Here is a 27516-nt window from a genome sequence, read left to right as displayed (position 1 = left end):
GGTAACATGTCGGATGCGATCATACCAGCACTAAAGCACCGGATCCCATCAGAACTCCGAAGTTAAGCGTGCTTGGGCGAGAGTAGTACTAGGATGGGTGACCTCCTGGGAAGTCCTCGTGTTGCATTCCCTTTTTAATTATTTTTGTACGTACGTGAGGAACAGAACGCACGTGCGTGATATATATTAAGCCTGTCATCATATTTTTGACATTTGCGATATGTTTTAGCTCGGAGCTCGTTAGTCACGCGGCTAGGGAGAGTTGGGGCGCGAAAAGCGCGTTGTGAAAGGGGTGTAAAATACGTGTTGCTGCGGTATAGAGGGAGGGGTGGAAATAGTGGTAAACTCGTCTTCGTAGTTGAGCGAGAGAGTAAGTAGTATAGGGCATTATCCATTAGTAGGCGACGGTTGTAATGGTAGTAAGAATGTATAGCCGTCTTTGCAGCGGACGTGGGAGTGGGAAGCATAAGGGATGAAGCCGGGGGTAACATGTCGGATGCGATCATACCAGCACTAAAGCACCGGATCCCATCAGAACTCCGAAGTTAAGCGTGCTTGGGCGAGAGTAGTACTAGGATGGGTGACCTCCTGGGAAGTCCTCGTGTTGCATTCCCTTTTTAATTATTTTTGTACGTACGTGAGGAACAGAACGCACGTGCGTGATATATATTAAGCCTGTCATCATATTTTTGACATTTGCGATATGTTTTAGCTCGGAGCTCGTTAGTCACGCGGCTAGGGAGAGTTGGGGCGCGAAAAGCGCGTTGTGAAAGGGGTGTAAAATACGTGTTGCTGCGGTATAGAGGGGAAGGGGTGGAAATAGTGGTAAACTCGTCTTCGTAGTTGAGCGAGAGAGTAAGTAGTATAGGGCATTATCCATTAGTAGGCGACGGTTGTAATGGTAGTAAGAATGTATAGCCGTCTTTGCAGCGGACGTGGGAGTGGGAAGCATAAGGGATGAAGCCGGGGGGTAACATGTCGGATGCGATCATACCAGCACTAAAGCACCGGATCCCATCAGAACTCCGAAGTTAAGCGTGCTTGGGCGAGAGTAGTACTAGGATGGGTGACCTCCTGGGAAGTCCTCGTGTTGCATTCCCTTTTTAATTATTTTTGTACGTACGTGAGGAACAGAACGCACGTGCGTGATATATATTAAGCCTGTCATCATATTTTTGACATTTGCGATATGTTTTAGCTCGGAGCTCGTTAGTCACGCGGCTAGGGAGAGTTGGGGCGCGAAAAGCGCGTTGTGAAAGGGGTGTAAAATACGTGTTGCTGCGGTATAGAGGGAGGGGTGGAAATAGTGGTAAACTCGTCTTCGTAGTTGAGCGAGAGAGTAAGTAGTATAGGGCATTATCCATTAGTAGGCGACGGTTGTAATGGTAGTAAGAATGTATAGCCGTCTTTGCAGCGGACGTGGGAGTGGGAAGCATAAGGGATGAAGCCGGGGGTGACATGTCGGATGCGATCATACCAGCACTAAAGCACCGGATCCCATCAGAACTCCGAAGTTAAGCGTGCTTGGGCGAGAGTAGTACTAGGATGGGTGACCTCCTGGGAAGTCCTCGTGTTGCATTCCCTTTTTAATTATTTTTGTACGTACGTGAGGAACAGAACGCACGTGCGTGATATATATTAAGCCTGTCATCATATTTTTGACATTTGCGATATGTTTTAGCTCGGAGCTCGTTAGTCACGCGGCTAGGGAGAGTTGGGGCGCGAAAAGCGCGTTGTGAAAGGGGTGTAAAATACGTGTTGCTGCGGTATAGAGGGAGGGGTGGAAATAGTGGTAAACTCGTCTTCGTAGTTGAGCGAGAGAGTAAGTAGTATAGGGCATTATCCATTAGTAGGCGACGGTTGTAATGGTAGTAAGAATGTATAGCCGTCTTTGCAGCGGACGTGGGAGTGGGAAGCATAAGGGATGAAGCCGGGGGTAACATGTCGGATGCGATCATACCAGCACTAAAGCACCGGATCCCATCAGAACTCCGAAGTTAAGCGTGCTTGGGCGAGAGTAGTACTAGGATGGGTGACCTCCTGGGAAGTCCTCGTGTTGCATTCCCTTTTTAATTATTTTTGTACGTACGTGAGGAACAGAACGCACGTGCGTGATATATATTAAGCCTGTCATCATATTTTTGACATTTGCGATATGTTTTAGCTCGGAGCTCGTTAGTCACGCGGCTAGGGAGAGTTGGGGCGCGAAAAGCGCGTTGTGAAAGGGGTGTAAAATACGTGTTGCTGCGGTATAGAGGGAGGGGTGGAAATAGTGGTAAACTCGTCTTCGTAGTTGAGCGAGAGAGTAAGTAGTATAGGGCATTATCCATTAGTAGGCGACGGTTGTAATGGTAGTAAGAATGTATAGCCGTCTTTGCAGCGGACGTGGGAGTGGGAAGCATAAGGGATGAAGCCGGGGGTAACATGTCGGATGCGATCATACCAGCACTAAAGCACCGGATCCCATCAGAACTCCGAAGTTAAGCGTGCTTGGGCGAGAGTAGTACTAGGATGGGTGACCTCCTGGGAAGTCCTCGTGTTGCATTCCCTTTTTAATTATTTTTGTACGTACGTGAGGAACAGAACGCACGTGCGTGATATATATTAAGCCTGTCATCATATTTTTGACATTTGCGATATGTTTTAGCTCGGAGCTCGTTAGTCACGCGGCTAGGGAGAGTTGGGGCGCGAAAAGCGCGTTGTGAAAGGGGTGTAAAATACGTGTTGCTGCGGTATAGAGGGAGGGGTGGAAATAGTGGTAAACTCGTCTTCGTAGTTGAGCGAGAGAGTAAGTAGTATAGGGCATTATCCATTAGTAGGCGACGGTTGTAATGGTAGTAAGAATGTATAGCCGTCTTTGCAGCGGACGTGGGAGTGGGAAGCATAAGGGATGAAGCCGGGGGGTAACATGTCGGATGCGATCATACCAGCACTAAAGCACCGGATCCCATCAGAACTCCGAAGTTAAGCGTGCTTGGGCGAGAGTAGTACTAGGATGGGTGACCTCCTGGGAAGTCCTCGTGTTGCATTCCCTTTTTAATTATTTTTGTACGTACGTGAGGAACAGAACGCACGTGCGTGATATATATTAAGCCTGTCATCATATTTTTGACATTTGCGATATGTTTTAGCTCGGAGCTCGTTAGTCACGCGGCTAGGGAGAGTTGGGGCGCGAAAAGCGCGTTGTGAAAGGGGTGTAAAATACGTGTTGCTGCGGTATAGAGGGAGGGGTGGAAATAGTGGTAAACTCGTCTTCGTAGTTGAGCGAGAGAGTAAGTAGTATAGGGCATTATCCATTAGTAGGCGACGGTTGTAATGGTAGTAAGAATGTATAGCCGTCTTTGCAGCGGACGTGGGAGTGGGAAGCATAAGGGATGAAGCCGGGGGTAACATGTCGGATGCGATCATACCAGCACTAAAGCACCGGATCCCATCAGAACTCCGAAGTTAAGCGTGCTTGGGCGAGAGTAGTACTAGGATGGGTGACCTCCTGGGAAGTCCTCGTGTTGCATTCCCTTTTTAATTATTTTTGTACGTACGTGAGGAACAGAACGCACGTGCGTGATATATATTAAGCCTGTCATCATATTTTTGACATTTGCGATATGTTTTAGCTCGGAGCTCGTTAGTCACGCGGCTAGGGAGAGTTGGGGCGCGAAAAGCGCGTTGTGAAAGGGGTGTAAAATACGTGTTGCTGCGGTATAGAGGGAGGGGTGGAAATAGTGGTAAACTCGTCTTCGTAGTTGAGCGAGAGAGTAAGTAGTATAGGGCATTATCCATTAGTAGGCGACGGTTGTAATGGTAGTAAGAATGTATAGCCGTCTTTGCAGCGGACGTGGGAGTGGGAAGCATAAGGGATGAAGCCGGGGGTGAACATGTCGGATGCGATCATACCAGCACTAAAGCACCGGATCCCATCAGAACTCCGAAGTTAAGCGTGCTTGGGCGAGAGTAGTACTAGGATGGGTGACCTCCTGGGAAGTCCTCGTGTTGCATTCCCTTTTTAATTATTTTTGTACGTACGTGAGGAACAGAACGCACGTGCGTGATATATATTAAGCCTGTCATCATATTTTTGACATTTGCGATATGTTTTAGCTCGGAGCTCGTTAGTCACGCGGCTAGGGAGAGTTGGGGCGCGAAAAGCGCGTTGTGAAAGGGGTGTAAAATACGTGTTGCTGCGGTATAGAGGGAGGGGTGGAAATAGTGGTAAACTCGTCTTCGTAGTTGAGCGAGAGAGTAAGTAGTATAGGGCATTATCCATTAGTAGGCGACGGTTGTAATGGTAGTAAGAATGTATAGCCGTCTTTGCAGCGGACGTGGGAGTGGGAAGCATAAGGGATGAAGCCGGGGGTAACATGTCGGATGCGATCATACCAGCACTAAAGCACCGGATCCCATCAGAACTCCGAAGTTAAGCGTGCTTGGGCGAGAGTAGTACTAGGATGGGTGACCTCCTGGGAAGTCCTCGTGTTGCATTCCCTTTTTAATTATTTTTGTACGTACGTGAGGAACAGAACGCACGTGCGTGATATATATTAAGCCTGTCATCATATTTTTGACATTTGCGATATGTTTTAGCTCGGAGCTCGTTAGTCACGCGGCTAGGGAGAGTTGGGGCGCGAAAAGCGCGTTGTGAAAGGGGTGTAAAATACGTGTTGCTGCGGTATAGAGGGAGGGGTGGAAATAGTGGTAAACTCGTCTTCGTAGTTGAGCGAGAGAGTAAGTAGTATAGGGCATTATCCATTAGTAGGCGACGGTTGTAATGGTAGTAAGAATGTATAGCCGTCTTTGCAGCGGACGTGGGAGTGGGAAGCATAAGGGATGAAGCCGGGGGTAACATGTCGGATGCGATCATACCAGCACTAAAGCACCGGATCCCATCAGAACTCCGAAGTTAAGCGTGCTTGGGCGAGAGTAGTACTAGGATGGGTGACCTCCTGGGAAGTCCTCGTGTTGCATTCCCTTTTTAATTATTTTTGTACGTACGTGAGGAACAGAACGCACGTGCGTGATATATATTAAGCCTGTCATCATATTTTTGACATTTGCGATATGTTTTAGCTCGGAGCTCGTTAGTCACGCGGCTAGGGAGAGTTGGGGCGCGAAAAGCGCGTTGTGAAAGGGGTGTAAAATACGTGTTGCTGCGGTATAGAGGGAGGGGTGGAAATAGTGGTAAACTCGTCTTCGTAGTTGAGCGAGAGAGTAAGTAGTATAGGGCATTATCCATTAGTAGGCGACGGTTGTAATGGTAGTAAGAATGTATAGCCGTCTTTGCAGCGGACGTGGGAGTGGGAAGCATAAGGGATGAAGCCGGGGGTAACATGTCGGATGCGATCATACCAGCACTAAAGCACCGGATCCCATCAGAACTCCGAAGTTAAGCGTGCTTGGGCGAGAGTAGTACTAGGATGGGTGACCTCCTGGGAAGTCCTCGTGTTGCATTCCCTTTTTAATTATTTTTGTACGTACGTGAGGAACAGAACGCACGTGCGTGATATATATTAAGCCTGTCATCATATTTTTGACATTTGCGATATGTTTTAGCTCGGAGCTCGTTAGTCACGCGGCTAGGGAGAGTTGGGGCGCGAAAAGCGCGTTGTGAAAGGGGTGTAAAATACGTGTTGCTGCGGTATAGAGGGAGGGGTGGAAATAGTGGTAAACTCGTCTTCGTAGTTGAGCGAGAGAGTAAGTAGTATAGGGCATTATCCATTAGTAGGCGACGGTTGTAATGGTAGTAAGAATGTATAGCCGTCTTTGCAGCGGACGTGGGAGTGGGAAGCATAAGGGATGAAGCCGGGGGTAACATGTCGGATGCGATCATACCAGCACTAAAGCACCGGATCCCATCAGAACTCCGAAGTTAAGCGTGCTTGGGCGAGAGTAGTACTAGGATGGGTGACCTCCTGGGAAGTCCTCGTGTTGCATTCCCTTTTTAATTATTTTTGTATTTTTGTACGTACGTGAGGAACAGAACGCACGTGCGTGATATATATTAAGCCTGTCATCATATTTTTGACATTTGCGATATGTTTTAGCTCGGAGCTCGTTAGTCACGCGGCTAGGGAGAGTTGGGGCGCGAAAAGCGCGTTGTGAAAGGGGTGTAAAATACGTGTTGCTGCGGTATAGAGGGAGGGGTGGAAATAGTGGTAAACTCGTCTTCGTAGTTGAGCGAGAGAGTAAGTAGTATAGGGCATTATCCATTAGTAGGCGACGGTTGTAATGGTAGTAAGAATGTATAGCCGTCTTTGCAGCGGACGTGGGAGTGGGAAGCATAAGGGATGAAGCCGGGGGTGACATGTCGGATGCGATCATACCAGCACTAAAGCACCGGATCCCATCAGAACTCCGAAGTTAAGCGTGCTTGGGCGAGAGTAGTACTAGGATGGGTGACCTCCTGGGAAGTCCTCGTGTTGCATTCCCTTTTTAATTATTTTTGTACGTACGTGAGGAACAGAACGCACGTGCGTGATATATATTAAGCCTGTCATCATATTTTTGACATTTGCGATATGTTTTAGCTCGGAGCTCGTTAGTCACGCGGCTAGGGAGAGTTGGGGCGCGAAAAGCGCGTTGTGAAAGGGGTGTAAAATACGTGTTGCTGCGGTATAGAGGGAGGGGTGGAAATAGTGGTAAACTCGTCTTCGTAGTTGAGCGAGAGAGTAAGTAGTATAGGGCATTATCCATTAGTAGGCGACGGTTGTAATGGTAGTAAGAATGTATAGCCGTCTTTGCAGCGGACGTGGGAGTGGGAAGCATAAGGGATGAAGCCGGGGGTAACATGTCGGATGCGATCATACCAGCACTAAAGCACCGGATCCCATCAGAACTCCGAAGTTAAGCGTGCTTGGGCGAGAGTAGTACTAGGATGGGTGACCTCCTGGGAAGTCCTCGTGTTGCATTCCCTTTTTAATTATTTTTGTACGTACGTGAGGAACAGAACGCACGTGCGTGATATATATTAAGCCTGTCATCATATTTTTGACATTTGCGATATGTTTTAGCTCGGAGCTCGTTAGTCACGCGGCTAGGGAGAGTTGGGGCGCGAAAAGCGCGTTGTGAAAGGGGTGTAAAATACGTGTTGCTGCGGTATAGAGGGAGGGGTGGAAATAGTGGTAAACTCGTCTTCGTAGTTGAGCGAGAGAGTAAGTAGTATAGGGCATTATCCATTAGTAGGCGACGGTTGTAATGGTAGTAAGAATGTATAGCCGTCTTTGCAGCGGACGTGGGAGTGGGAAGCATAAGGGATGAAGCCGGGGGTAACATGTCGGATGCGATCATACCAGCACTAAAGCACCGGATCCCATCAGAACTCCGAAGTTAAGCGTGCTTGGGCGAGAGTAGTACTAGGATGGGTGACCTCCTGGGAAGTCCTCGTGTTGCATTCCCTTTTTAATTATTTTTGTACGTACGTGAGGAACAGAACGCACGTGCGTGATATATATTAAGCCTGTCATCATATTTTTGACATTTGCGATATGTTTTAGCTCGGAGCTCGTTAGTCACGCGGCTAGGGAGAGTTGGGGCGCGAAAAGCGCGTTGTGAAAGGGGTGTAAAATACGTGTTGCTGCGGTATAGAGGGAGGGGTGGAAATAGTGGTAAACTCGTCTTCGTAGTTGAGCGAGAGAGTAAGTAGTATAGGGCATTATCCATTAGTAGGCGACGGTTGTAATGGTAGTAAGAATGTATAGCCGTCTTTGCAGCGGACGTGGGAGTGGGAAGCATAAGGGATGAAGCCGGGGGTAACATGTCGGATGCGATCATACCAGCACTAAAGCACCGGATCCCATCAGAACTCCGAAGTTAAGCGTGCTTGGGCGAGAGTAGTACTAGGATGGGTGACCTCCTGGGAAGTCCTCGTGTTGCATTCCCTTTTTAATTATTTTTGTACGTACGTGAGGAACAGAACGCACGTGCGTGATATATATTAAGCCTGTCATCATATTTTTGACATTTGCGATATGTTTTAGCTCGGAGCTCGTTAGTCACGCGGCTAGGGAGAGTTGGGGCGCGAAAAGCGCGTTGTGAAAGGGGTGTAAAATACGTGTTGCTGCGGTATAGAGGGAGGGGTGGAAATAGTGGTAAACTCGTCTTCGTAGTTGAGCGAGAGAGTAAGTAGTATAGGGCATTATCCATTAGTAGGCGACGGTTGTAATGGTAGTAAGAATGTATAGCCGTCTTTGCAGCGGACGTGGGAGTGGGAAGCATAAGGGATGAAGCCGGGGGTAACATGTCGGATGCGATCATACCAGCACTAAAGCACCGGATCCCATCAGAACTCCGAAGTTAAGCGTGCTTGGGCGAGAGTAGTACTAGGATGGGTGACCTCCTGGGAAGTCCTCGTGTTGCATTCCCTTTTTAATTATTTTTGTACGTACGTGAGGAACAGAACGCACGTGCGTGATATATATTAAGCCTGTCATCATATTTTTGACATTTGCGATATGTTTTAGCTCGGAGCTCGTTAGTCACGCGGCTAGGGAGAGTTGGGGCGCGAAAAGCGCGTTGTGAAAGGGGTGTAAAATACGTGTTGCTGCGGTATAGAGGGAGGGGTGGAAATAGTGGTAAACTCGTCTTCGTAGTTGAGCGAGAGAGTAAGTAGTATAGGGCATTATCCATTAGTAGGCGACGGTTGTAATGGTAGTAAGAATGTATAGCCGTCTTTGCAGCGGACGTGGGAGTGGGAAGCATAAGGGATGAAGCCGGGGGTAACATGTCGGATGCGATCATACCAGCACTAAAGCACCGGATCCCATCAGAACTCCGAAGTTAAGCGTGCTTGGGCGAGAGTAGTACTAGGATGGGTGACCTCCTGGGAAGTCCTCGTGTTGCATTCCCTTTTTAATTATTTTTGTACGTACGTGAGGAACAGAACGCACGTGCGTGATATATATTAAGCCTGTCATCATATTTTTGACATTTGCGATATGTTTTAGCTCGGAGCTCGTTAGTCACGCGGCTAGGGAGAGTTGGGGCGCGAAAAGCGCGTTGTGAAAGGGGTGTAAAATACGTGTTGCTGCGGTATAGAGGGAGGGGTGGAAATAGTGGTAAACTCGTCTTCGTAGTTGAGCGAGAGAGTAAGTAGTATAGGGCATTATCCATTAGTAGGCGACGGTTGTAATGGTAGTAAGAATGTATAGCCGTCTTTGCAGCGGACGTGGGAGTGGGAAGCATAAGGGATGAAGCCGGGGGTAACATGTCGGATGCGATCATACCAGCACTAAAGCACCGGATCCCATCAGAACTCCGAAGTTAAGCGTGCTTGGGCGAGAGTAGTACTAGGATGGGTGACCTCCTGGGAAGTCCTCGTGTTGCATTCCCTTTTTAATTATTTTTGTACGTACGTGAGGAACAGAACGCACGTGCGTGATATATATTAAGCCTGTCATCATATTTTTGACATTTGCGATATGTTTTAGCTCGGAGCTCGTTAGTCACGCGGCTAGGGAGAGTTGGGGCGCGAAAAGCGCGTTGTGAAAGGGGTGTAAAATACGTGTTGCTGCGGTATAGAGGGAGGGGTGGAAATAGTGGTAAACTCGTCTTCGTAGTTGAGCGAGAGAGTAAGTAGTATAGGGCATTATCCATTAGTAGGCGACGGTTGTAATGGTAGTAAGAATGTATAGCCGTCTTTGCAGCGGACGTGGGAGTGGGAAGCATAAGGGATGAAGCCGGGGGTAACATGTCGGATGCGATCATACCAGCACTAAAGCACCGGATCCCATCAGAACTCCGAAGTTAAGCGTGCTTGGGCGAGAGTAGTACTAGGATGGGTGACCTCCTGGGAAGTCCTCGTGTTGCATTCCCTTTTTAATTATTTTTGTACGTACGTGAGGAACAGAACGCACGTGCGTGATATATATTAAGCCTGTCATCATATTTTTGACATTTGCGATATGTTTTAGCTCGGAGCTCGTTAGTCACGCGGCTAGGGAGAGTTGGGGCGCGAAAAGCGCGTTGTGAAAGGGGTGTAAAATACGTGTTGCTGCGGTATAGAGGGAGGGGTGGAAATAGTGGTAAACTCGTCTTCGTAGTTGAGCGAGAGAGTAAGTAGTATAGGGCATTATCCATTAGTAGGCGACGGTTGTAATGGTAGTAAGAATGTATAGCCGTCTTTGCAGCGGACGTGGGAGTGGGAAGCATAAGGGATGAAGCCGGGGGTAACATGTCGGATGCGATCATACCAGCACTAAAGCACCGGATCCCATCAGAACTCCGAAGTTAAGCGTGCTTGGGCGAGAGTAGTACTAGGATGGGTGACCTCCTGGGAAGTCCTCGTGTTGCATTCCCTTTTTTAATTATTTTTGTACGTACGTGAGGAACAGAACGCACGTGCGTGATATATATTAAGCCTGTCATCATATTTTTGACATTTGCGATATGTTTTAGCTCGGAGCTCGTTAGTCACGCGGCTAGGGAGAGTTGGGGCGCGAAAAGCGCGTTGTGAAAGGGGTGTAAAATACGTGTTGCTGCGGTATAGAGGGAGGGGTGGAAATAGTGGTAAACTCGTCTTCGTAGTTGAGCGAGAGAGTAAGTAGTATAGGGCATTATCCATTAGTAGGCGACGGTTGTAATGGTAGTAAGAATGTATAGCCGTCTTTGCAGCGGACGTGGGAGTGGGAAGCATAAGGGATGAAGCCGGGGGTAACATGTCGGATGCGATCATACCAGCACTAAAGCACCGGATCCCATCAGAACTCCAAAGTTAAGCGTGCTTGGGCGAGAGTAGTACTAGGATGGGTGACCTCCTGGGAAGTCCTCGTGTTGCATTCCCTTTTTTAATTATTTATGTACGTACGTGAGGAACAGAACGCACGTGCGTGATATATATTAAGCCTGTCATCATATTTTTGACATTTGCGATATGTTTTAGCTCGGAGCTCGTTAGTCACGCGGCTAGGGAGAGTTGGGGCGCGAAAAGCGCGTTGTGAAAGGGGTGTAAAATACGTGTTGCTGCGGTATAGAGGGAGGGGTGGAAATAGTGGTAAACTCGTCTTCGTAGTTGAGCGAGAGAGTAAGTAGTATAGGGCATTATCCATTAGTAGGCGACGGTTGTAATGGTAGTAAGAATGTATAGCCGTCTTTGCAGCGGACGTGGGAGTGGGAAGCATAAGGGATGAAGCCGGGGGTAACATGTCGGATGCGATCATACCAGCACTAAAGCACCGGATCCCATCAGAACTCCGAAGTTAAGCGTGCTTGGGCGAGAGTAGTACTAGGATGGGTGACCTCCTGGGAAGTCCTCGTGTTGCATTCCCTTTTTAATTATTTTTGTACGTACGTGAGGAACAGAACGCACGTGCGTGATATATATTAAGCCTGTCATCATATTTTTGACATTTGCGATATGTTTTAGCTCGGAGCTCGTTAGTCACGCGGCTAGGGAGAGTTGGGGCGCGAAAAGCGCGTTGTGAAAGGGGTGTAAAATACGTGTTGCTGCGGTATAGAGGGAGGGGTGGAAATAGTGGTAAACTCGTCTTCGTAGTTGAGCGAGAGAGTAAGTAGTATAGGGCATTATCCATTAGTAGGCGACGGTTGTAATGGTAGTAAGAATGTATAGCCGTCTTTGCAGCGGACGTGGGAGTGGGAAGCATAAGGGATGAAGCCGGGGGTAACATGTCGGATGCGATCATACCAGCACTAAAGCACCGGATCCCATCAGAACTCCGAAGTTAAGCGTGCTTGGGCGAGAGTAGTACTAGGATGGGTGACCTCCTGGGAAGTCCTCGTGTTGCATTCCCTTTTTTAATTATTTTTGTACGTACGTGAGGAACAGAACGCACGTGCGTGATATATATTAAGCCTGTCATCATATTTTTGACATTTGCGATATGTTTTAGCTCGGAGCTCGTTAGTCACGCGGCTAGGGAGAGTTGGGGCGCGAAAAGCGCGTTGTGAAAGGGGTGTAAAATACGTGTTGCTGCGGTATAGAGGGAGGGGTGGAAATAGTGGTAAACTCGTCTTCGTAGTTGAGCGAGAGAGTAAGTAGTATAGGGCATTATCCATTAGTAGGCGACGGTTGTAATGGTAGTAAGAATGTATAGCCGTCTTTGCAGCGGACGTGGGAGTGGGAAGCATAAGGGATGAAGCCGGGGGTAACATGTCGGATGCGATCATACCAGCACTAAAGCACCGGATCCCATCAGAACTCCGAAGTTAAGCGTGCTTGGGCGAGAGTAGTACTAGGATGGGTGACCTCCTGGGAAGTCCTCGTGTTGCATTCCCTTTTTTAATTATTTATGTACGTACGTGAGGAACAGAACGCACGTGCGTGATATATATTAAGCCTGTCATCATATTTTTGACATTTGCGATATGTTTTAGCTCGGAGCTCGTTAGTCACGCGGCTAGGGAGAGTTGGGGCGCGAAAAGCGCGTTGTGAAAGGGGTGTAAAATACGTGTTGCTGCGGTATAGAGGGAGGGGTGGAAATAGTGGTAAACTCGTCTTCGTAGTTGAGCGAGAGAGTAAGTAGTATAGGGCATTATCCATTAGTAGGCGACGGTTGTAATGGTAGTAAGAATGTATAGCCGTCTTTGCAGCGGACGTGGGAGTGGGAAGCATAAGGGATGAAGCCGGGGGTAACATGTCGGATGCGATCATACCAGCACTAAAGCACCGGATCCCATCAGAACTCCGAAGTTAAGCGTGCTTGGGCGAGAGTAGTACTAGGATGGGTGACCTCCTGGGAAGTCCTCGTGTTGCATTCCCTTTTTTAATTATTTTTGTACGTACGTGAGGAACAGAACGCACGTGCGTGATATATATTAAGCCTGTCATCATATTTTTGACATTTGCGATATGTTTTAGCTCGGAGCTCGTTAGTCACGCGGCTAGGGAGAGTTGGGGCGCGAAAAGCGCGTTGTGAAAGGGGTGTAAAATACGTGTTGCTGCGGTATAGAGGGAGGGGTGGAAATAGTGGTAAACTCGTCTTCGTAGTTGAGCGAGAGAGTAAGTAGTATAGGGCATTATCCATTAGTAGGCGACGGTTGTAATGGTAGTAAGAATGTATAGCCGTCTTTGCAGCGGACGTGGGAGTGGGAAGCATAAGGGATGAAGCCGGGGGTAACATGTCGGATGCGATCATACCAGCACTAAAGCACCGGATCCCATCAGAACTCCGAAGTTAAGCGTGCTTGGGCGAGAGTAGTACTAGGATGGGTGACCTCCTGGGAAGTCCTCGTGTTGCATTCCCTTTTTAATTATTTTTGTACGTACGTGAGGAACAGAACGCACGTGCGTGATATATATTAAGCCTGTCATCATATTTTTGACATTTGCGATATGTTTTAGCTCGGAGCTCGTTAGTCACGCGGCTAGGGAGAGTTGGGGCGCGAAAAGCGCGTTGTGAAAGGGGTGTAAAATACGTGTTGCTGCGGTATAGAGGGAGGGGTGGAAATAGTGGTAAACTCGTCTTCGTAGTTGAGCGAGAGAGTAAGTAGTATAGGGCATTATCCATTAGTAGGCGACGGTTGTAATGGTAGTAAGAATGTATAGCCGTCTTTGCAGCGGACGTGGGAGTGGGAAGCATAAGGGATGAAGCCGGGGGTAACATGTCGGATGCGATCATACCAGCACTAAAGCACCGGATCCCATCAGAACTCCGAAGTTAAGCGTGCTTGGGCGAGAGTAGTACTAGGATGGGTGACCTCCTGGGAAGTCCTCGTGTTGCATTCCCTTTTTTAAATATTTTTGTACGTACGTGAGGAACAGAACGCACGTGCGTGATATATATTAAGCCTGTCATCATATTTTTGACATTTGCGATATGTTTTAGCTCGGAGCTCGTTAGTCCCGCGGCTAGGGAGAGTTGGGGCGCGAAAAGCGCGTTGTGAAAGGGGTGTAAAATACGTGTTGCTGCGGTATAGAGGGAGGGGTGGAAATAGTGGTAAACTCGTCTTCGTAGTTGAGCGAGAGAGTAAGTAGTATAGGGCATTATCCATTAGTAGGCGACGGTTGTAATGGTAGTAAGAATGTATAGCCGTCTTTGCAGCGGACGTGGGAGTGGGAAGCATAAGGGATGAAGCCGGGGGTAACATGTCGGATGCGATCATACCAGCACTAAAGCACCGGATCCCATCAGAACTCCGAAGTTAAGCGTGCTTGGGCGAGAGTAGTACTAGGATGGGTGACCTCCTGGGAAGTCCTCGTGTTGCATTCCCTTTTTTAATTATTTTTGTACGTACGTGAGGAACAGAACGCACGTGCGTGATATATATTAAGCCTGTCATCATATTTTTGACATTTGCGATATGTTTTAGCTCGGAGCTCGTTAGTCACGCGGCTAGGGAGAGTTGGGGCGCGAAAAGCGCGTTGTGAAAGGGGTGTAAAATACGTGTTGCTGCGGTATAGAGGGAGGGGTGGAAATAGTGGTAAACTCGTCTTCGTAGTTGAGCGAGAGAGTAAGTAGTATAGGGCATTATCCATTAGTAGGCGACGGTTGTAATGGTAGTAAGAATGTATAGCCGTCTTTGCAGCGGACGTGGGAGTGGGAAGCATAAGGGATGAAGCCGGGGGTAACATGTCGGATGCGATCATACCAGCACTAAAGCACCGGATCCCATCAGAACTCCGAAGTTAAGCGTGCTTGGGCGAGAGTAGTACTAGGATGGGTGACCTCCTGGGAAGTCCTCGTGTTGCATTCCCTTTTTTAATTATTTATGTACGTACGTGAGGAACAGAACGCACGTGCGTGATATATATTAAGCCTGTCATCATATTTTTGACATTTGCGATATGTTTTAGCTCGGAGCTCGTTAGTCACGCGGCTAGGGAGAGTTGGGGCGCGAAAAGCGCGTTGTGAAAGGGGTGTAAAATACGTGTTGCTGCGGTATAGAGGGAGGGGTGGAAATAGTGGTAAACTCGTCTTCGTAGTTGAGCGAGAGAGTAAGTAGTATAGGGCATTATCCATTAGTAGGCGACGGTTGTAATGGTAGTAAGAATGTATAGCCGTCTTTGCAGCGGACGTGGGAGTGGGAAGCATAAGGGATGAAGCCGGGGGTAACATGTCGGATGCGATCATACCAGCACTAAAGCACCGGATCCCATCAGAACTCCGAAGTTAAGCGTGCTTGGGCGAGAGTAGTACTAGGATGGGTGACCTCCTGGGAAGTCCTCGTGTTGCATTCCCTTTTTAATTATTTTTGTACGTACGTGAGGAACAGAACGCACGTGCGTGATATATATTAAGCCTGTCATCATATTTTTGACATTTGCGATATGTTTTAGCTCGGAGCTCGTTAGTCACGCGGCTAGGGAGAGTTGGGGCGCGAAAAGCGCGTTGTGAAAGGGGTGTAAAATACGTGTTGCTGCGGTATAGAGGGAGGGGTGGAAATAGTGGTAAACTCGTCTTCGTAGTTGAGCGAGAGAGTAAGTAGTATAGGGCATTATCCATTAGTAGGCGACGGTTGTAATGGTAGTAAGAATGTATAGCCGTCTTTGCAGCGGACGTGGGAGTGGGAAGCATAAGGGATGAAGCCGGGGGTAACATGTCGGATGGGATCATACCAGCACTAAAGCACCGGATCCCATCAGAACTCCGAAGTTAAGCGTGCTTGGGCGAGAGTAGTACTAGGATGGGTGACCTCCTGGGAAGTCCTCGTGTTGCATTCCCTTTTTAATTATTTTTGTACGTACGTGAGGAACAGAACGCACGTGCGTGATATATATTAAGCCTGTCATCATATTTTTGACATTTGCGATATGTTTTAGCTCGGAGCTCGTTAGTCACGCGGCTAGGGAGAGTTGGGGCGCGAAAAGCGCGTTGTGAAAGGGGTGTAAAATACGTGTTGCTGCGGTATAGAGGGAGGGGTGGAAATAGTGGTAAACTCGTCTTCGTAGTTGAGCGAGAGAGTAAGTAGTATAGGGCATTATCCATTAGTAGGCGACGGTTGTAATGGTAGTAAGAATGTATAGCCGTCTTTGCAGCGGACGTGGGAGTGGGAAGCATAAGGGATGAAGCCGGGGGTAACATGTCGGATGCGATCATACCAGCACTAAAGCACCGGATCCCATCAGAACTCCGAAGTTAAGCGTGCTTGGGCGAGAGTAGTACTAGGATGGGTGACCTCCTGGGAAGTCCTCGTGTTGCATTCCCTTTTTTAATTATTTTTGTACGTACGTGAGGAACAGAACGCACGTGCGTGATATATATTAAGCCTGTCATCATATTTTTGACATTTGCGATATGTTTTAGCTCGGAGCTCGTTAGTCCCGCGGCTAGGGAGAGTTGGGGCGCGAAAAGCGCGTTGTGAAAGGGGTGTAAAATACGTGTTGCTGCGGTATAGAGGGAGGGGTGGAAATAGTGGTAAACTCGTCTTCGTAGTTGAGCGAGAGAGTAAGTAGTATAGGGCATTATCCATTAGTAGGCGACGGTTGTAATGGTAGTAAGAATGTATAGCCGTCTTTGCAGCGGACGTGGGAGTGGGAAGCATAAGGGATGAAGCCGGGGGTAACATGTCGGATGCGATCATACCAGCACTAAAGCACCGGATCCCATCAGAACTCCGAAGTTAAGCGTGCTTGGGCGAGAGTAGTACTAGGATGGGTGACCTCCTGGGAAGTCCTCGTGTTGCATTCCCTTTTTTAATTATTTTTGTACGTACGTGAGGAACAGAACGCACGTGCGTGATATATATTAAGCCTGTCATCATATTTTTGACATTTGCGATATGTTTTAGCTCGGAGCTCGTTAGTCACGCGGCTAGGGAGAGTTGGGGCGCGAAAAGCGCGTTGTGAAAGGGGTGTAAAATACGTGTTGCTGCGGTATAGAGGGAGGGGTGGAAATAGTGGAAAACTCGTCTTCGTAGTTGAGCGAGAGAGTAAGTAGTATAGGGCATTATCCATTAGTAGGCGACGGTTGTAATGGTAGTAAGAATGTATAGCCGTCTTTGCAGCGGACGTGGGAGTGGGAAGCATAAGGGATGAAGCCGGGGGTAACATGTCGGATGCGATCATACCAGCACTAAAGCACCGGATCCCATCAGAACTCCGAAGTTAAGCGTGCTTGGGCGAGAGTAGTACTAGGATGGGTGACCTCCTGGGAAGTCCTCGTGTTGCATTCCCTTTTTAATTATTTTTGTACGTACGTGAGGAACAGAACGCACGTGCGTGATATATATTAAGCCTGTCATCATATTTTTGACATTTGCGATATGTTTTAGCTCGGAGCTCGTTAGTCACGCGGCTAGGGAGAGTTGGGGCGCGAAAAGCGCGTTGTGAAAGGGGTGTAAAATACGTGTTGCTGCGGTATAGAGGGAGGGGTGGAAATAGTGGTAAACTCGTCTTCGTAGTTGAGCGAGAGAGTAAGTAGTATAGGGCATTATCCATTAGTAGGCGACGGTTGTAATGGTAGTAAGAATGTATAGCCGTCTTTGCAGCGGACGTGGGAGTGGGAAGCATAAGGGATGAAGCCGGGGGTAACATGTCGGATGCGATCATACCAGCACTAAAGCACCGGATCCCATCAGAACTCCGAAGTTAAGCGTGCTTGGGCGAGAGTAGTACTAGGATGGGTGACCTCCTGGGAAGTCCTCGTGTTGCATTCCCTTTTTTAATTATTTTTGTACGTACGTGAGGAACAGAACGCACGTGCGTGATATATATTAAGCCTGTCATCATATTTTTGACATTTGCGATATGTTTTAGCTCGGAGCTCGTTAGTCACGCGGCTAGGGAGAGTTGGGGCGCGAAAAGCGCGTTGTGAAAGGGGTGTAAAATACGTGTTGCTGCGGTATAGAGGGAGGGGTGGAAATAGTGGAAAACTCGTCTTCGTAGTTGAGCGAGAGAGTAAGTAGTATAGGGCATTATCCATTAGTAGGCGACGGTTGTAATGGTAGTAAGAATGTATAGCCGTCTTTGCAGCGGACGTGGGAGTGGGAAGCATAAGGGATGAAGCCGGGGGTAACATGTCGGATGCGATCATACCAGCACTAAAGCACCGGATCCCATCAGAACTCCGAAGTTAAGCGTGCTTGGGCGAGAGTAGTACTAGGATGGGTGACCTCCTGGGAAGTCCTCGTGTTGCATTCCCTTTTTAATTATTTTTGTACGTACGTGAGGAACAGAACGCACGTGCGTGATATATATTAAGCCTGTCATCATATTTTTGACATTTGCGATATGTTTTAGCTCGGAGCTCGTTAGTCACGCGGCTAGGGAGAGTTGGGGCGCGAAAAGCGCGTTGTGAAAGGGGTGTAAAATACGTGTTGCTGCGGTATAGAGGGAGGGGTGGAAATAGTGGTAAACTCGTCTTCGTAGTTGAGCGAGAGAGTAAGTAGTATAGGGCATTATCCATTAGTAGGCGACGGTTGTAATGGTAGTAAGAATGTATAGCCGTCTTTGCAGCGGACGTGGGAGTGGGAAGCATAAGGGATGAAGCCGGGGGTAACATGTCGGATGCGATCATACCAGCACTAAAGCACCGGATCCCATCAGAACTCCGAAGTTAAGCGTGCTTGGGCGAGAGTAGTACTAGGATGGGTGACCTCCTGGGAAGTCCTCGTGTTGCATTCCCTTTTTTAATTATTTTTGTACGTACGTGAGGAACAGAACGCACGTGCGTGATATATATTAAGCCTGTCATCATATTTTTGACATTTGCGATATGTTTTAGCTCGGAGCTCGTTAGTCACGCGGCTAGGGAGAGTTGGGGCGCGAAAAGCGCGTTGTGAAAGGGGTGTAAAATACGTGTTGCTGCGGTATAGAGGGAGGGGTGGAAATAGTGGTAAACTCGTCTTCGTAGTTGAGCGAGAGAGTAAGTAGTATAGGGCATTATCCATTAGTAGGCGACGGTTGTAATGGTAGTAAGAATGTATAGCCGTCTTTGCAGCGGACGTGGGAGTGGGAAGCATAAGGGATGAAGCCGGGGGTAACATGTCGGATGCGATCATACCAGCACTAAAGCACCGGATCCCATCAGAACTCCGAAGTTAAGCGTGCTTGGGCGAGAGTAGTACTAGGATGGGTGACCTCCTGGGAAGTCCTCGTGTTGCATTCCCTTTTTTAATTATTTTTGTACGTACGTGAGGAACAGAACGCACGTGCGTGATATATATTAAGCCTGTCATCATATTTTTGACATTTGCGATATGTTTTAGCTCGGAGCTCGTTAGTCACGCGGCTAGGGAGAGTTGGGGCGCGAAAAGCGCGTTGTGAAAGGGGTGTAAAATACGTGTTGCTGCGGTATAGAGGGAGGGGTGGAAATAGTGGAAAACTCGTCTTCGTAGTTGAGCGAGAGAGTAAGTAGTATAGGGCATTATCCATTAGTAGGCGACGGTTGTAATGGTAGTAAGAATGTATAGCCGTCTTTGCAGCGGACGTGGGAGTGGGAAGCATAAGGGATGAAGCCGGGGGTAACATGTCGGATGCGATCATACCAGCACTAAAGCACCGGATCCCATCAGAACTCCGAAGTTAAGCGTGCTTGGGCGAGAGTAGTACTAGGATGGGTGACCTCCTGGGAAGTCCTCGTGTTGCATTCCCTTTTTAATTATTTTTGTACGTACGTGAGGAACAGAACGCACGTGCGTGATATATATTAAGCCTGTCATCATATTTTTGACATTTGCGATATGTTTTAGCTCGGAGCTCGTTAGTCACGCGGCTAGGGAGAGTTGGGGCGCGAAAAGCGCGTTGTGAAAGGGGTGTAAAATACGTGTTGCTGCGGTATAGAGGGAGGGGTGGAAATAGTGGTAAACTCGTCTTCGTAGTTGAGCGAGAGAGTAAGTAGTATAGGGCATTATCCATTAGTAGGCGACGGTTGTAATGGTAGTAAGAATGTATAGCCGTCTTTGCAGCGGACGTGGGAGTGGGAAGCATAAGGGATGAAGCCGGGGGTAACATGTCGGATGCGATCATACCAGCACTAAAGCACCGGATCCCATCAGAACTCCGAAGTTAAGCGTGCTTGGGCGAGAGTAGTACTAGGATGGGTGACCTCCTGGGAAGTCCTCGTGTTGCATTCCCTTTTTAATTATTTTTGTACGTACGTGAGGAACAGAACGCACGTGCGTGATATATATTAAGCCTGTCATCATATTTTTGACATTTGCGATATGTTTTAGCTCGGAGCTCGTTAGTCACGCGGCTAGGGAGAGTTGGGGCGCGAAAAGCGCGTTGTGAAAGGGGTGTAAAATACGTGTTGCTGCGGTATAGAGGGAGGGGTGGAAATAGTGGTAAACTCGTCTTCGTAGTTGAGCGAGAGAGTAAGTAGTATAGGGCATTATCCATTAGTAGGCGACGGTTGTAATGGTAGTAAGAATGTATAGCCGTCTTTGCAGCGGACGTGGGAGTGGGAAGCATAAGGGATGAAGCCGGGGGTAACATGTCGGATGCGATCATACCAGCACTAAAGCACCGGATCCCATCAGAACTCCGAAGTTAAGCGTGCTTGGGCGAGAGTAGTACTAGGATGGGTGACCTCCTGGGAAGTCCTCGTGTTGCATTCCCTTTTTTAATTATTTTTGTACGTACGTGAGGAACAGAACGCACGTGCGTGATATATATTAAGCCTGTCATCATATTTTTGACATTTGCGATATGTTTTAGCTCGGAGCTCGTTAGTCACGCGGCTAGGGAGAGTTGGGGCGCGAAAAGCGCGTTGTGAAAGGGGTGTAAAATACGTGTTGCTGCGGTATAGAGGGAGGGGTGGAAATAGTGGTAAACTCGTCTTCGTAGTTGAGCGAGAGAGTAAGTAGTATAGGGCATTATCCATTAGTAGGCGACGGTTGTAATGGTAGTAAGAATGTATAGCCGTCTTTGCAGCGGACGTGGGAGTGGGAAGCATAAGGGATGAAGCCGGGGGTAACATGTCGGATGCGATCATACCAGCACTAAAGCACCGGATCCCATCAGAACTCCGAAGTTAAGCGTGCTTGGGCGAGAGTAGTACTAGGATGGGTGACCTCCTGGGAAGTCCTCGTGTTGCATTCCCTTTTTTAATTATTTTTGTACGTACGTGAGGAACAGAACGCACGTGCGTGATATATATTAAGCCTGTCATCATATTTTTGACATTTGCGATATGTTTTAGCTCGGAGCTCGTTAGTCACGCGGCTAGGGAGAGTTGGGGCGCGAAAAGCGCGTTGTGAAAGGGGTGTAAAATACGTGTTGCTGCGGTATAGAGGGAGGGGTGGAAATAGTGGAAAACTCGTCTTCGTAGTTGAGCGAGAGAGTAAGTAGTATAGGGCATTATCCATTAGTAGGCGACGGTTGTAATGGTAGTAAGAATGTATAGCCGTCTTTGCAGCGGACGTGGGAGTGGGAAGCATAAGGGATGAAGCCGGGGGTAACATGTCGGATGCGATCATACCAGCACTAAAGCACCGGATCCCATCAGAACTCCGAAGTTAAGCGTGCTTGGGCGAGAGTAGTACTAGGATGGGTGACCTCCTGGGAAGTCCTCGTGTTGCATTCCCTTTTTAATTATTTTTGTACGTACGTGAGGAACAGAACGCACGTGCGTGATATATATTAAGCCTGTCATCATATTTTTGACATTTGCGATATGTTTTAGCTCGGAGCTCGTTAGTCACGCGGCTAGGGAGAGTTGGGGCGCGAAAAGCGCGTTGTGAAAGGGGTGTAAAATACGTGTTGCTGCGGTATAGAGGGAGGGGTGGAAATAGTGGTAAACTCGTCTTCGTAGTTGAGCGAGAGAGTAAGTAGTATAGGGCATTATCCATTAGTAGGCGACGGTTGTAATGGTAGTAAGAATGTATAGCCGTCTTTGCAGCGGACGTGGGAGTGGGAAGCATAAGGGATGAAGCCGGGGGTAACATGTCGGATGCGATCATACCAGCACTAAAGCACCGGATCCCATCAGAACTCCGAAGTTAAGCGTGCTTGGGCGAGAGTAGTACTAGGATGGGTGACCTCCTGGGAAGTCCTCGTGTTGCATTCCCTTTTTAATTATTTTTGTACGTACGTGAGGAACAGAACGCACGTGCGTGATATATATTAAGCCTGTCATCATATTTTTGACATTTGCGATATGTTTTAGCTCGGAGCTCGTTAGTCACGCGGCTAGGGAGAGTTGGGGCGCGAAAAGCGCGTTGTGAAAGGGGTGTAAAATACGTGTTGCTGCGGTATAGAGGGAGGGGTGGAAATAGTGGTAAACTCGTCTTCGTAGTTGAGCGAGAGAGTAAGTAGTATAGGGCATTATCCATTAGTAGGCGACGGTTGTAATGGTAGTAAGAATGTATAGCCGTCTTTGCAGCGGACGTGGGAGTGGGAAGCATAAGGGATGAAGCCGGGGGTAACATGTCGGATGCGATCATACCAGCACTAAAGCACCGGATCCCATCAGAACTCCGAAGTTAAGCGTGCTTGGGCGAGAGTAGTACTAGGATGGGTGACCTCCTGGGAAGTCCTCGTGTTGCATTCCCTTTTTAATTATTTTTGTACGTACGTGAGGAACAGAACGCACGTGCGTGATATATATTAAGCCTGTCATCATATTTTTGACATTTGCGATATGTTTTAGCTCGGAGCTCGTTAGTCACGCGGCTAGGGAGAGTTGGGGCGCGAAAAGCGCGTTGTGAAAGGGGTGTAAAATACGTGTTGCTGCGGTATAGAGGGAGGGGTGGAAATAGTGGTAAACTCGTCTTCGTAGTTGAGCGAGAGAGTAAGTAGTATAGGGCATTATCCATTAGTAGGCGACGGTTGTAATGGTAGTAAGAATGTATAGCCGTCTTTGCAGCGGACGTGGGAGTGGGAAGCATAAGGGATGAAGCCGGGGGTAACATGTCGGATGCGATCATACCAGCACTAAAGCACCGGATCCCATCAGAACTCCGAAGTTAAGCGTGCTTGGGCGAGAGTAGTACTAGGATGGGTGACCTCCTGGGAAGTCCTCGTGTTGCATTCCCTTTTTAATTATTTTTGTACGTACGTGAGGAACAGAACGCACGTGCGTGATATATATTAAGCCTGTCATCATATTTTTGACATTTGCGATATGTTTTAGCTCGGAGCTCGTTAGTCACGCGGCTAGGGAGAGTTGGGGCGCGAAAAGCGCGTTGTGAAAGGGGTGTAAAATACGTGTTGCTGCGGTATAGAGGGAGGGGTGGAAATAGTGGTAAACTCGTCTTCGTAGTTGAGCGAGAGAGTAAGTAGTATAGGGCATTATCCATTAGTAGGCGACGGTTGTAATGGTAGTAAGAATGTATAGCCGTCTTTGCAGCGGACGTGGGAGTGGGAAGCATAAGGGATGAAGCCGGGGGTAACATGTCGGATGCGATCATACCAGCACTAAAGCACCGGATCCCATCAGAACTCCGAAGTTAAGCGTGCTTGGGCGAGAGTAGTACTAGGATGGGTGACCTCCTGGGAAGTCCTCGTGTTGCATTCCCTTTTTAATTATTTTTGTACGTACGTGAGGAACAGAACGCACGTGCGTGATATATATTAAGCCTGTCATCATATTTTTGACATTTGCGATATGTTTTAGCTCGGAGCTCGTTAGTCACGCGGCTAGGGAGAGTTGGGGCGCGAAAAGCGCGTTGTGAAAGGGGTGTAAAATACGTGTTGCTGCGGTATAGAGGGAGGGGTGGAAATAGTGGTAAACTCGTCTTCGTAGTTGAGCGAGAGAGTAAGTAGTATAGGGCATTATCCATTAGTAGGCGACGGTTGTAATGGTAGTAAGAATGTATAGCCGTCTTTGCAGCGGACGTGGGAGTGGGAAGCATAAGGGATGAAGCCGGGGGTAACATGTCGGATGCGATCATACCAGCACTAAAGCACCGGATCCCATCAGAACTCCGAAGTTAAGCGTGCTTGGGCGAGAGTAGTACTAGGATGGGTGACCTCCTGGGAAGTCCTCGTGTTGCATTCCCTTTTTAATTATTTTTGTACGTACGTGAGGAACAGAACGCACGTGCGTGATATATATTAAGCCTGTCATCATATTTTTGACATTTGCGATATGTTTTAGCTCGGAGCTCGTTAGTCACGCGGCTAGGGAGAGTTGGGGCGCGAAAAGCGCGTTGTGAAAGGGGTGTAAAATACGTGTTGCTGCGGTATAGAGGGAGGGGTGGAAATAGTGGTAAACTCGTCTTCGTAGTTGAGCGAGAGAGTAAGTAGTATAGGGCATTATCCATTAGTAGGCGACGGTTGTAATGGTAGTAAGAATGTATAGCCGTCTTTGCAGCGGACGTGGGAGTGGGAAGCATAAGGGATGAAGCCGGGGGTAACATGTCGGATGCGATCATACCAGCACTAAAGCACCGTATCCCATCAGAACTCCGAAGTTAAGCGTGCTTGGGCGAGAGTAGTACTAGGATGGGTGACCTCCTGGGAAGTCCTCGTGTTGCATTCCCTTTTTAATTATTTTTGTACGTACGTGAGGAACAGAACGCACGTGCGTGATATATATTAAGCCTGTCATCATATTTTTGACATTTGCGATATGTTTTAGCTCGGAGCTCGTTAGTCACGCGGCTAGGGAGAGTTGGGGCGCGAAAAGCGCGTTGTGAAAGGGGTGTAAAATACGTGTTGCTGCGGTATAGAGGGAGGGGTGGAAATAGTGGTAAACTCGTCTTCGTAGTTGAGCGAGAGAGTAAGTAGTATAGGGCATTATCCATTAGTAGGCGACGGTTGTAATGGTAGTAAGAATGTATAGCCGTCTTTGCAGCGGACGTGGGAGTGGGAAGCATAAGGGATGAAGCCGGGGGTAACATGTCGGATGCGATCATACCAGCACTAAAGCACCGGATCCCATCAGAACTCCGAAGTTAAGCGTGCTTGGGCGAGAGTAGTACTAGGATGGGTGACCTCCTGGGAAGTCCTCGTGTTGCATTCCCTTTTTAATTATTTTTGTACGTACGTGAGGAACAGAACGCACGTGCGTGATATATATTAAGCCTGTCATCATATTTTTGACATTTGCGATATGTTTTAGCTCGGAGCTCGTTAGTCACGCGGCTAGGGAGAGTTGGGGCGCGAAAAGCGCGTTGTGAAAGGGGTGTAAAATACGTGTTGCTGCGGTATAGAGGGAGGGGTGGAAATAGTGGTAAACTCGTCTTCGTAGTTGAGCGAGAGAGTAAGTAGTATAGGGCATTATCCATTAGTAGGCGACGGTTGTAATGGTAGTAAGAATGTATAGCCGTCTTTGCAGCGGACGTGGGAGTGGGAAGCATAAGGGATGAAGCCGGGGGTAACATGTCGGATGCGATCATACCAGCACTAAAGCACCGGATCCCATCAGAACTCCGAAGTTAAGCGTGCTTGGGCGAGAGTAGTACTAGGATGGGTGACCTCCTGGGAAGTCCTCGTGTTGCATTCCCTTTTTAATTATTTTTGTACGTACGTGAGGAACAGAACGCACGTGCGTGATATATATTAAGCCTGTCATCATATTTTTGACATTTGCGATATGTTTTAGCTCGGAGCTCGTTAGTCACGCGGCTAGGGAGAGTTGGGGCGCGAAAAGCGCGTTGTGAAAGGGGTGTAAAATACGTGTTGCTGCGGTATAGAGGGAGGGGTGGAAATAGTGGTAAACTCGTCTTCGTAGTTGAGCGAGAGAGTAAGTAGTATAGGGCATTATCCATTAGTAGGCGACGGTTGTAATGGTAGTAAGAATGTATAGCCGTCTTTGCAGCGGACGTGGGAGTGGGAAGCATAAGGGATGAAGCCGGGGGTAACATGTCGGATGCGATCATACCAGCACTAAAGCACCGGATCCCATCAGAACTCCGAAGTTAAGCGTGCTTGGGCGAGAGTAGTACTAGGATGGGTGACCTCCTGGGAAGTCCTCGTGTTGCATTCCCTTTTTAATTATTTTTGTACGTACGTGAGGAACAGAACGCACGTGCGTGATATATATTAAGCCTGTCATCATATTTTTGACATTTGCGATATGTTTTAGCTCGGAGCTCGTTAGTCACGCGGCTAGGGAGAGTTGGGGCGCGAAAAGCGCGTTGTGAAAGGGGTGTAAAATACGTGTTGCTGCGGTATAGAGGGAGGGGTGGAAATAGTGGTAAACTCGTCTTCGTAGTTGAGCGAGAGAGTAAGTAGTATAGGGCATTATCCATTAGTAGGCGACGGTTGTAATGGTAGTAAGAATGTATAGCCGTCTTTGCAGCGGACGTGGGAGTGGGAAGCATAAGGGATGAAGCCGGGGGTAACATGTCGGATGCGATCATACCAGCACTAAAGCACCGGATCCCATCAGAACTCCGAAGTTAAGCGTGCTTGGGCGAGAGTAGTACTAGGATGGGTGACCTCCTGGGAAGTCCTCGTGTTGCATTCCCTTTTTAATTATTTTTGTACGTACGTGAGGAACAGAACGCACGTGCGTGATATATATTAAGCCTGTCATCATATTTTTGACATTTGCGATATGTTTTAGCTCGGAGCTCGTTAGTCACGCGGCTAGGGAGAGTTGGGGCGCGAAAAGCGCGTTGTGAAAGGGGTGTAAAATACGTGTTGCTGCGGTATAGAGGGAGGGGTGGAAATAGTGGTAAACTCGTCTTCGTAGTTGAGCGAGAGAGTAAGTAGTATAGGGCATTATCCATTAGTAGGCGACGGTTGTAATGGTAGTAAGAATGTATAGCCGTCTTTGCAGCGGACGTGGGAGTGGGAAGCATAAGGGATGAAGCCGGGGGTAACATGTCGGATGCGATCATACCAGCACTAAAGCACCGGATCCCATCAGAACTCCGAAGTTAAGCGTGCTTGGGCGAGAGTAGTACTAGGATGGGTGACCTCCTGGGAAGTCCTCGTGTTGCATTCCCTTTTTAATTATTTTTGTACGTACGTGAGGAACAGAACGCACGTGCGTGATATATATTAAGCCTGTCATCATATTTTTGACATTTGCGATATGTTTTAGCTCGGAGCTCGTTAGTCACGCGGCTAGGGAGAGTTGGGGCGCGAAAAGCGCGTTGTGAAAGGGGTGTAAAATACGTGTTGCTGCGGTATAGAGGGAGGGGTGGAAATAGTGGTAAACTCGTCTTCGTAGTTGAGCGAGAGAGTAAGTAGTATAGGGCATTATCCATTAGTAGGCGACGGTTGTAATGGTAGTAAGAATGTATAGCCGTCTTTGCAGCGGACGTGGGAGTGGGAAGCATAAGGGATGAAGCCGGGGGTAACATGTCGGATGCGATCATACCAGCACTAAAGCACCGGATCCCATCAGAACTCCGAAGTTAAGCGTGCTTGGGCGAGAGTAGTACTAGGATGGGTGACCTCCTGGGAAGTCCTCGTGTTGCATTCCCTTTTTAATTATTTTTGTACGTACGTGAGGAACAGAACGCACGTGCGTGATATATATTAAGCCTGTCATCATATTTTTGACATTTGCGATATGTTTTAGCTCGGAGCTCGTTAGTCACGCGGCTAGGGAGAGTTGGGGCGCGAAAAGCGCGTTGTGAAAGGGGTGTAAAATACGTGTTGCTGCGGTATAGAGGGAGGGGTGGAAATAGTGGTAAACTCGTCTTCGTAGTTGAGCGAGAGAGTAAGTAGTATAGGGCATTATCCATTAGTAGGCGACGGTTGTAATGGTAGTAAGAATGTATAGCCGTCTT

At 48.2% G+C, this 27516-nt stretch overlaps 57 non-coding genes across 57 annotated transcripts; all 57 read left to right on the top strand.

The window, feature by feature from the left end:
- The first annotated feature begins 11 nt into the window (after positions 1-11).
- LOC147970231 (5S ribosomal RNA) lies at positions 12-130 on the top strand. Its single transcript, XR_015605648.1, has one exon. It is a non-coding gene; the product is annotated as a 5S ribosomal RNA (ribosomal RNA).
- Positions 131-494: 364 nt separating this feature from the next.
- On the top strand, positions 495-613 carry LOC147970230 (5S ribosomal RNA). The gene has a single exon (XR_015605647.1). It is a non-coding gene; the product is annotated as a 5S ribosomal RNA (ribosomal RNA).
- Positions 614-980: 367 nt separating this feature from the next.
- On the top strand, positions 981-1099 carry LOC147970229 (5S ribosomal RNA). Its single transcript, XR_015605646.1, has one exon. It is a non-coding gene; the product is annotated as a 5S ribosomal RNA (ribosomal RNA).
- Positions 1100-1463: 364 nt separating this feature from the next.
- On the top strand, positions 1464-1582 carry LOC147970228 (5S ribosomal RNA). Its single transcript, XR_015605645.1, has one exon. It is a non-coding gene; the product is annotated as a 5S ribosomal RNA (ribosomal RNA).
- Positions 1583-1946: 364 nt separating this feature from the next.
- Positions 1947-2065, top strand: LOC147970227 (5S ribosomal RNA). The gene has a single exon (XR_015605644.1). It is a non-coding gene; the product is annotated as a 5S ribosomal RNA (ribosomal RNA).
- Positions 2066-2429: 364 nt separating this feature from the next.
- Positions 2430-2548, top strand: LOC147970226 (5S ribosomal RNA). The gene has a single exon (XR_015605643.1). It is a non-coding gene; the product is annotated as a 5S ribosomal RNA (ribosomal RNA).
- A 365-nt stretch (positions 2549-2913) lies between these two features.
- Positions 2914-3032, top strand: LOC147970225 (5S ribosomal RNA). The gene has a single exon (XR_015605642.1). It is a non-coding gene; the product is annotated as a 5S ribosomal RNA (ribosomal RNA).
- A 364-nt stretch (positions 3033-3396) lies between these two features.
- LOC147970224 (5S ribosomal RNA) lies at positions 3397-3515 on the top strand. Its single transcript, XR_015605640.1, has one exon. It is a non-coding gene; the product is annotated as a 5S ribosomal RNA (ribosomal RNA).
- A 365-nt stretch (positions 3516-3880) lies between these two features.
- On the top strand, positions 3881-3999 carry LOC147970223 (5S ribosomal RNA). The gene has a single exon (XR_015605639.1). It is a non-coding gene; the product is annotated as a 5S ribosomal RNA (ribosomal RNA).
- A 364-nt stretch (positions 4000-4363) lies between these two features.
- Positions 4364-4482, top strand: LOC147970222 (5S ribosomal RNA). Its single transcript, XR_015605638.1, has one exon. It is a non-coding gene; the product is annotated as a 5S ribosomal RNA (ribosomal RNA).
- A 364-nt stretch (positions 4483-4846) lies between these two features.
- On the top strand, positions 4847-4965 carry LOC147970221 (5S ribosomal RNA). Its single transcript, XR_015605637.1, has one exon. It is a non-coding gene; the product is annotated as a 5S ribosomal RNA (ribosomal RNA).
- Positions 4966-5329: 364 nt separating this feature from the next.
- Positions 5330-5448, top strand: LOC147970220 (5S ribosomal RNA). The gene has a single exon (XR_015605636.1). It is a non-coding gene; the product is annotated as a 5S ribosomal RNA (ribosomal RNA).
- Positions 5449-5812: 364 nt separating this feature from the next.
- On the top strand, positions 5813-5931 carry LOC147970219 (5S ribosomal RNA). The gene has a single exon (XR_015605635.1). It is a non-coding gene; the product is annotated as a 5S ribosomal RNA (ribosomal RNA).
- Positions 5932-6303: 372 nt separating this feature from the next.
- On the top strand, positions 6304-6422 carry LOC147970218 (5S ribosomal RNA). Its single transcript, XR_015605634.1, has one exon. It is a non-coding gene; the product is annotated as a 5S ribosomal RNA (ribosomal RNA).
- A 364-nt stretch (positions 6423-6786) lies between these two features.
- On the top strand, positions 6787-6905 carry LOC147970217 (5S ribosomal RNA). Its single transcript, XR_015605633.1, has one exon. It is a non-coding gene; the product is annotated as a 5S ribosomal RNA (ribosomal RNA).
- A 364-nt stretch (positions 6906-7269) lies between these two features.
- On the top strand, positions 7270-7388 carry LOC147970216 (5S ribosomal RNA). Its single transcript, XR_015605632.1, has one exon. It is a non-coding gene; the product is annotated as a 5S ribosomal RNA (ribosomal RNA).
- A 364-nt stretch (positions 7389-7752) lies between these two features.
- Positions 7753-7871, top strand: LOC147970215 (5S ribosomal RNA). The gene has a single exon (XR_015605631.1). It is a non-coding gene; the product is annotated as a 5S ribosomal RNA (ribosomal RNA).
- Positions 7872-8235: 364 nt separating this feature from the next.
- On the top strand, positions 8236-8354 carry LOC147970214 (5S ribosomal RNA). The gene has a single exon (XR_015605629.1). It is a non-coding gene; the product is annotated as a 5S ribosomal RNA (ribosomal RNA).
- Positions 8355-8718: 364 nt separating this feature from the next.
- LOC147970213 (5S ribosomal RNA) lies at positions 8719-8837 on the top strand. Its single transcript, XR_015605628.1, has one exon. It is a non-coding gene; the product is annotated as a 5S ribosomal RNA (ribosomal RNA).
- Positions 8838-9201: 364 nt separating this feature from the next.
- On the top strand, positions 9202-9320 carry LOC147970212 (5S ribosomal RNA). The gene has a single exon (XR_015605627.1). It is a non-coding gene; the product is annotated as a 5S ribosomal RNA (ribosomal RNA).
- Positions 9321-9684: 364 nt separating this feature from the next.
- LOC147970211 (5S ribosomal RNA) lies at positions 9685-9803 on the top strand. Its single transcript, XR_015605626.1, has one exon. It is a non-coding gene; the product is annotated as a 5S ribosomal RNA (ribosomal RNA).
- A 364-nt stretch (positions 9804-10167) lies between these two features.
- LOC147970210 (5S ribosomal RNA) lies at positions 10168-10286 on the top strand. The gene has a single exon (XR_015605625.1). It is a non-coding gene; the product is annotated as a 5S ribosomal RNA (ribosomal RNA).
- Positions 10287-10651: 365 nt separating this feature from the next.
- On the top strand, positions 10652-10770 carry LOC147970209 (5S ribosomal RNA). The gene has a single exon (XR_015606301.1). It is a non-coding gene; the product is annotated as a 5S ribosomal RNA (ribosomal RNA).
- A 365-nt stretch (positions 10771-11135) lies between these two features.
- Positions 11136-11254, top strand: LOC147970208 (5S ribosomal RNA). The gene has a single exon (XR_015605624.1). It is a non-coding gene; the product is annotated as a 5S ribosomal RNA (ribosomal RNA).
- Positions 11255-11618: 364 nt separating this feature from the next.
- LOC147970207 (5S ribosomal RNA) lies at positions 11619-11737 on the top strand. The gene has a single exon (XR_015605623.1). It is a non-coding gene; the product is annotated as a 5S ribosomal RNA (ribosomal RNA).
- A 365-nt stretch (positions 11738-12102) lies between these two features.
- Positions 12103-12221, top strand: LOC147970206 (5S ribosomal RNA). The gene has a single exon (XR_015605622.1). It is a non-coding gene; the product is annotated as a 5S ribosomal RNA (ribosomal RNA).
- Positions 12222-12586: 365 nt separating this feature from the next.
- Positions 12587-12705, top strand: LOC147970205 (5S ribosomal RNA). The gene has a single exon (XR_015605621.1). It is a non-coding gene; the product is annotated as a 5S ribosomal RNA (ribosomal RNA).
- A 365-nt stretch (positions 12706-13070) lies between these two features.
- Positions 13071-13189, top strand: LOC147970204 (5S ribosomal RNA). Its single transcript, XR_015605620.1, has one exon. It is a non-coding gene; the product is annotated as a 5S ribosomal RNA (ribosomal RNA).
- A 364-nt stretch (positions 13190-13553) lies between these two features.
- LOC147970203 (5S ribosomal RNA) lies at positions 13554-13672 on the top strand. Its single transcript, XR_015605618.1, has one exon. It is a non-coding gene; the product is annotated as a 5S ribosomal RNA (ribosomal RNA).
- Positions 13673-14037: 365 nt separating this feature from the next.
- Positions 14038-14156, top strand: LOC147970202 (5S ribosomal RNA). Its single transcript, XR_015605617.1, has one exon. It is a non-coding gene; the product is annotated as a 5S ribosomal RNA (ribosomal RNA).
- Positions 14157-14521: 365 nt separating this feature from the next.
- LOC147970201 (5S ribosomal RNA) lies at positions 14522-14640 on the top strand. The gene has a single exon (XR_015605616.1). It is a non-coding gene; the product is annotated as a 5S ribosomal RNA (ribosomal RNA).
- Positions 14641-15005: 365 nt separating this feature from the next.
- LOC147970200 (5S ribosomal RNA) lies at positions 15006-15124 on the top strand. Its single transcript, XR_015605615.1, has one exon. It is a non-coding gene; the product is annotated as a 5S ribosomal RNA (ribosomal RNA).
- Positions 15125-15488: 364 nt separating this feature from the next.
- On the top strand, positions 15489-15607 carry LOC147970199 (5S ribosomal RNA). Its single transcript, XR_015606536.1, has one exon. It is a non-coding gene; the product is annotated as a 5S ribosomal RNA (ribosomal RNA).
- Positions 15608-15971: 364 nt separating this feature from the next.
- LOC147970198 (5S ribosomal RNA) lies at positions 15972-16090 on the top strand. The gene has a single exon (XR_015605614.1). It is a non-coding gene; the product is annotated as a 5S ribosomal RNA (ribosomal RNA).
- Positions 16091-16455: 365 nt separating this feature from the next.
- On the top strand, positions 16456-16574 carry LOC147970197 (5S ribosomal RNA). Its single transcript, XR_015605613.1, has one exon. It is a non-coding gene; the product is annotated as a 5S ribosomal RNA (ribosomal RNA).
- Positions 16575-16939: 365 nt separating this feature from the next.
- LOC147970196 (5S ribosomal RNA) lies at positions 16940-17058 on the top strand. Its single transcript, XR_015605612.1, has one exon. It is a non-coding gene; the product is annotated as a 5S ribosomal RNA (ribosomal RNA).
- Positions 17059-17422: 364 nt separating this feature from the next.
- On the top strand, positions 17423-17541 carry LOC147970195 (5S ribosomal RNA). The gene has a single exon (XR_015605611.1). It is a non-coding gene; the product is annotated as a 5S ribosomal RNA (ribosomal RNA).
- Positions 17542-17906: 365 nt separating this feature from the next.
- Positions 17907-18025, top strand: LOC147970194 (5S ribosomal RNA). The gene has a single exon (XR_015605610.1). It is a non-coding gene; the product is annotated as a 5S ribosomal RNA (ribosomal RNA).
- Positions 18026-18389: 364 nt separating this feature from the next.
- On the top strand, positions 18390-18508 carry LOC147970193 (5S ribosomal RNA). Its single transcript, XR_015605609.1, has one exon. It is a non-coding gene; the product is annotated as a 5S ribosomal RNA (ribosomal RNA).
- A 365-nt stretch (positions 18509-18873) lies between these two features.
- LOC147970192 (5S ribosomal RNA) lies at positions 18874-18992 on the top strand. Its single transcript, XR_015605607.1, has one exon. It is a non-coding gene; the product is annotated as a 5S ribosomal RNA (ribosomal RNA).
- Positions 18993-19357: 365 nt separating this feature from the next.
- LOC147970191 (5S ribosomal RNA) lies at positions 19358-19476 on the top strand. The gene has a single exon (XR_015605606.1). It is a non-coding gene; the product is annotated as a 5S ribosomal RNA (ribosomal RNA).
- Positions 19477-19840: 364 nt separating this feature from the next.
- LOC147970190 (5S ribosomal RNA) lies at positions 19841-19959 on the top strand. The gene has a single exon (XR_015605605.1). It is a non-coding gene; the product is annotated as a 5S ribosomal RNA (ribosomal RNA).
- Positions 19960-20323: 364 nt separating this feature from the next.
- LOC147970189 (5S ribosomal RNA) lies at positions 20324-20442 on the top strand. The gene has a single exon (XR_015605604.1). It is a non-coding gene; the product is annotated as a 5S ribosomal RNA (ribosomal RNA).
- A 365-nt stretch (positions 20443-20807) lies between these two features.
- Positions 20808-20926, top strand: LOC147970188 (5S ribosomal RNA). Its single transcript, XR_015605603.1, has one exon. It is a non-coding gene; the product is annotated as a 5S ribosomal RNA (ribosomal RNA).
- Positions 20927-21291: 365 nt separating this feature from the next.
- Positions 21292-21410, top strand: LOC147970187 (5S ribosomal RNA). The gene has a single exon (XR_015605602.1). It is a non-coding gene; the product is annotated as a 5S ribosomal RNA (ribosomal RNA).
- Positions 21411-21774: 364 nt separating this feature from the next.
- LOC147970186 (5S ribosomal RNA) lies at positions 21775-21893 on the top strand. The gene has a single exon (XR_015605601.1). It is a non-coding gene; the product is annotated as a 5S ribosomal RNA (ribosomal RNA).
- A 364-nt stretch (positions 21894-22257) lies between these two features.
- Positions 22258-22376, top strand: LOC147970185 (5S ribosomal RNA). Its single transcript, XR_015605600.1, has one exon. It is a non-coding gene; the product is annotated as a 5S ribosomal RNA (ribosomal RNA).
- Positions 22377-22740: 364 nt separating this feature from the next.
- Positions 22741-22859, top strand: LOC147970184 (5S ribosomal RNA). The gene has a single exon (XR_015605599.1). It is a non-coding gene; the product is annotated as a 5S ribosomal RNA (ribosomal RNA).
- Positions 22860-23223: 364 nt separating this feature from the next.
- On the top strand, positions 23224-23342 carry LOC147970183 (5S ribosomal RNA). The gene has a single exon (XR_015605598.1). It is a non-coding gene; the product is annotated as a 5S ribosomal RNA (ribosomal RNA).
- A 364-nt stretch (positions 23343-23706) lies between these two features.
- Positions 23707-23825, top strand: LOC147970182 (5S ribosomal RNA). The gene has a single exon (XR_015605596.1). It is a non-coding gene; the product is annotated as a 5S ribosomal RNA (ribosomal RNA).
- Positions 23826-24189: 364 nt separating this feature from the next.
- On the top strand, positions 24190-24308 carry LOC147970181 (5S ribosomal RNA). Its single transcript, XR_015606547.1, has one exon. It is a non-coding gene; the product is annotated as a 5S ribosomal RNA (ribosomal RNA).
- A 364-nt stretch (positions 24309-24672) lies between these two features.
- Positions 24673-24791, top strand: LOC147970180 (5S ribosomal RNA). The gene has a single exon (XR_015605595.1). It is a non-coding gene; the product is annotated as a 5S ribosomal RNA (ribosomal RNA).
- A 364-nt stretch (positions 24792-25155) lies between these two features.
- Positions 25156-25274, top strand: LOC147970179 (5S ribosomal RNA). Its single transcript, XR_015605594.1, has one exon. It is a non-coding gene; the product is annotated as a 5S ribosomal RNA (ribosomal RNA).
- Positions 25275-25638: 364 nt separating this feature from the next.
- LOC147970178 (5S ribosomal RNA) lies at positions 25639-25757 on the top strand. Its single transcript, XR_015605593.1, has one exon. It is a non-coding gene; the product is annotated as a 5S ribosomal RNA (ribosomal RNA).
- A 364-nt stretch (positions 25758-26121) lies between these two features.
- Positions 26122-26240, top strand: LOC147970177 (5S ribosomal RNA). Its single transcript, XR_015605592.1, has one exon. It is a non-coding gene; the product is annotated as a 5S ribosomal RNA (ribosomal RNA).
- Positions 26241-26604: 364 nt separating this feature from the next.
- On the top strand, positions 26605-26723 carry LOC147970176 (5S ribosomal RNA). Its single transcript, XR_015605591.1, has one exon. It is a non-coding gene; the product is annotated as a 5S ribosomal RNA (ribosomal RNA).
- Positions 26724-27087: 364 nt separating this feature from the next.
- LOC147970175 (5S ribosomal RNA) lies at positions 27088-27206 on the top strand. Its single transcript, XR_015605590.1, has one exon. It is a non-coding gene; the product is annotated as a 5S ribosomal RNA (ribosomal RNA).
- Positions 27207-27516: the final 310 nt, after the last annotated feature.

This window comes from Triticum urartu, chromosome 5A, assembly GCF_056163025.1.
Source record: "Triticum urartu cultivar PI428250 chromosome 5A, HENAU_Tu73, whole genome shotgun sequence".
NCBI classification, from domain to species: Eukaryota; Viridiplantae; Streptophyta; class Magnoliopsida; order Poales; family Poaceae; genus Triticum; species Triticum urartu.
Note: the sequence above shows the minus strand (reverse complement) of the source record. Positions and strands in the feature narration are given on the sequence as shown.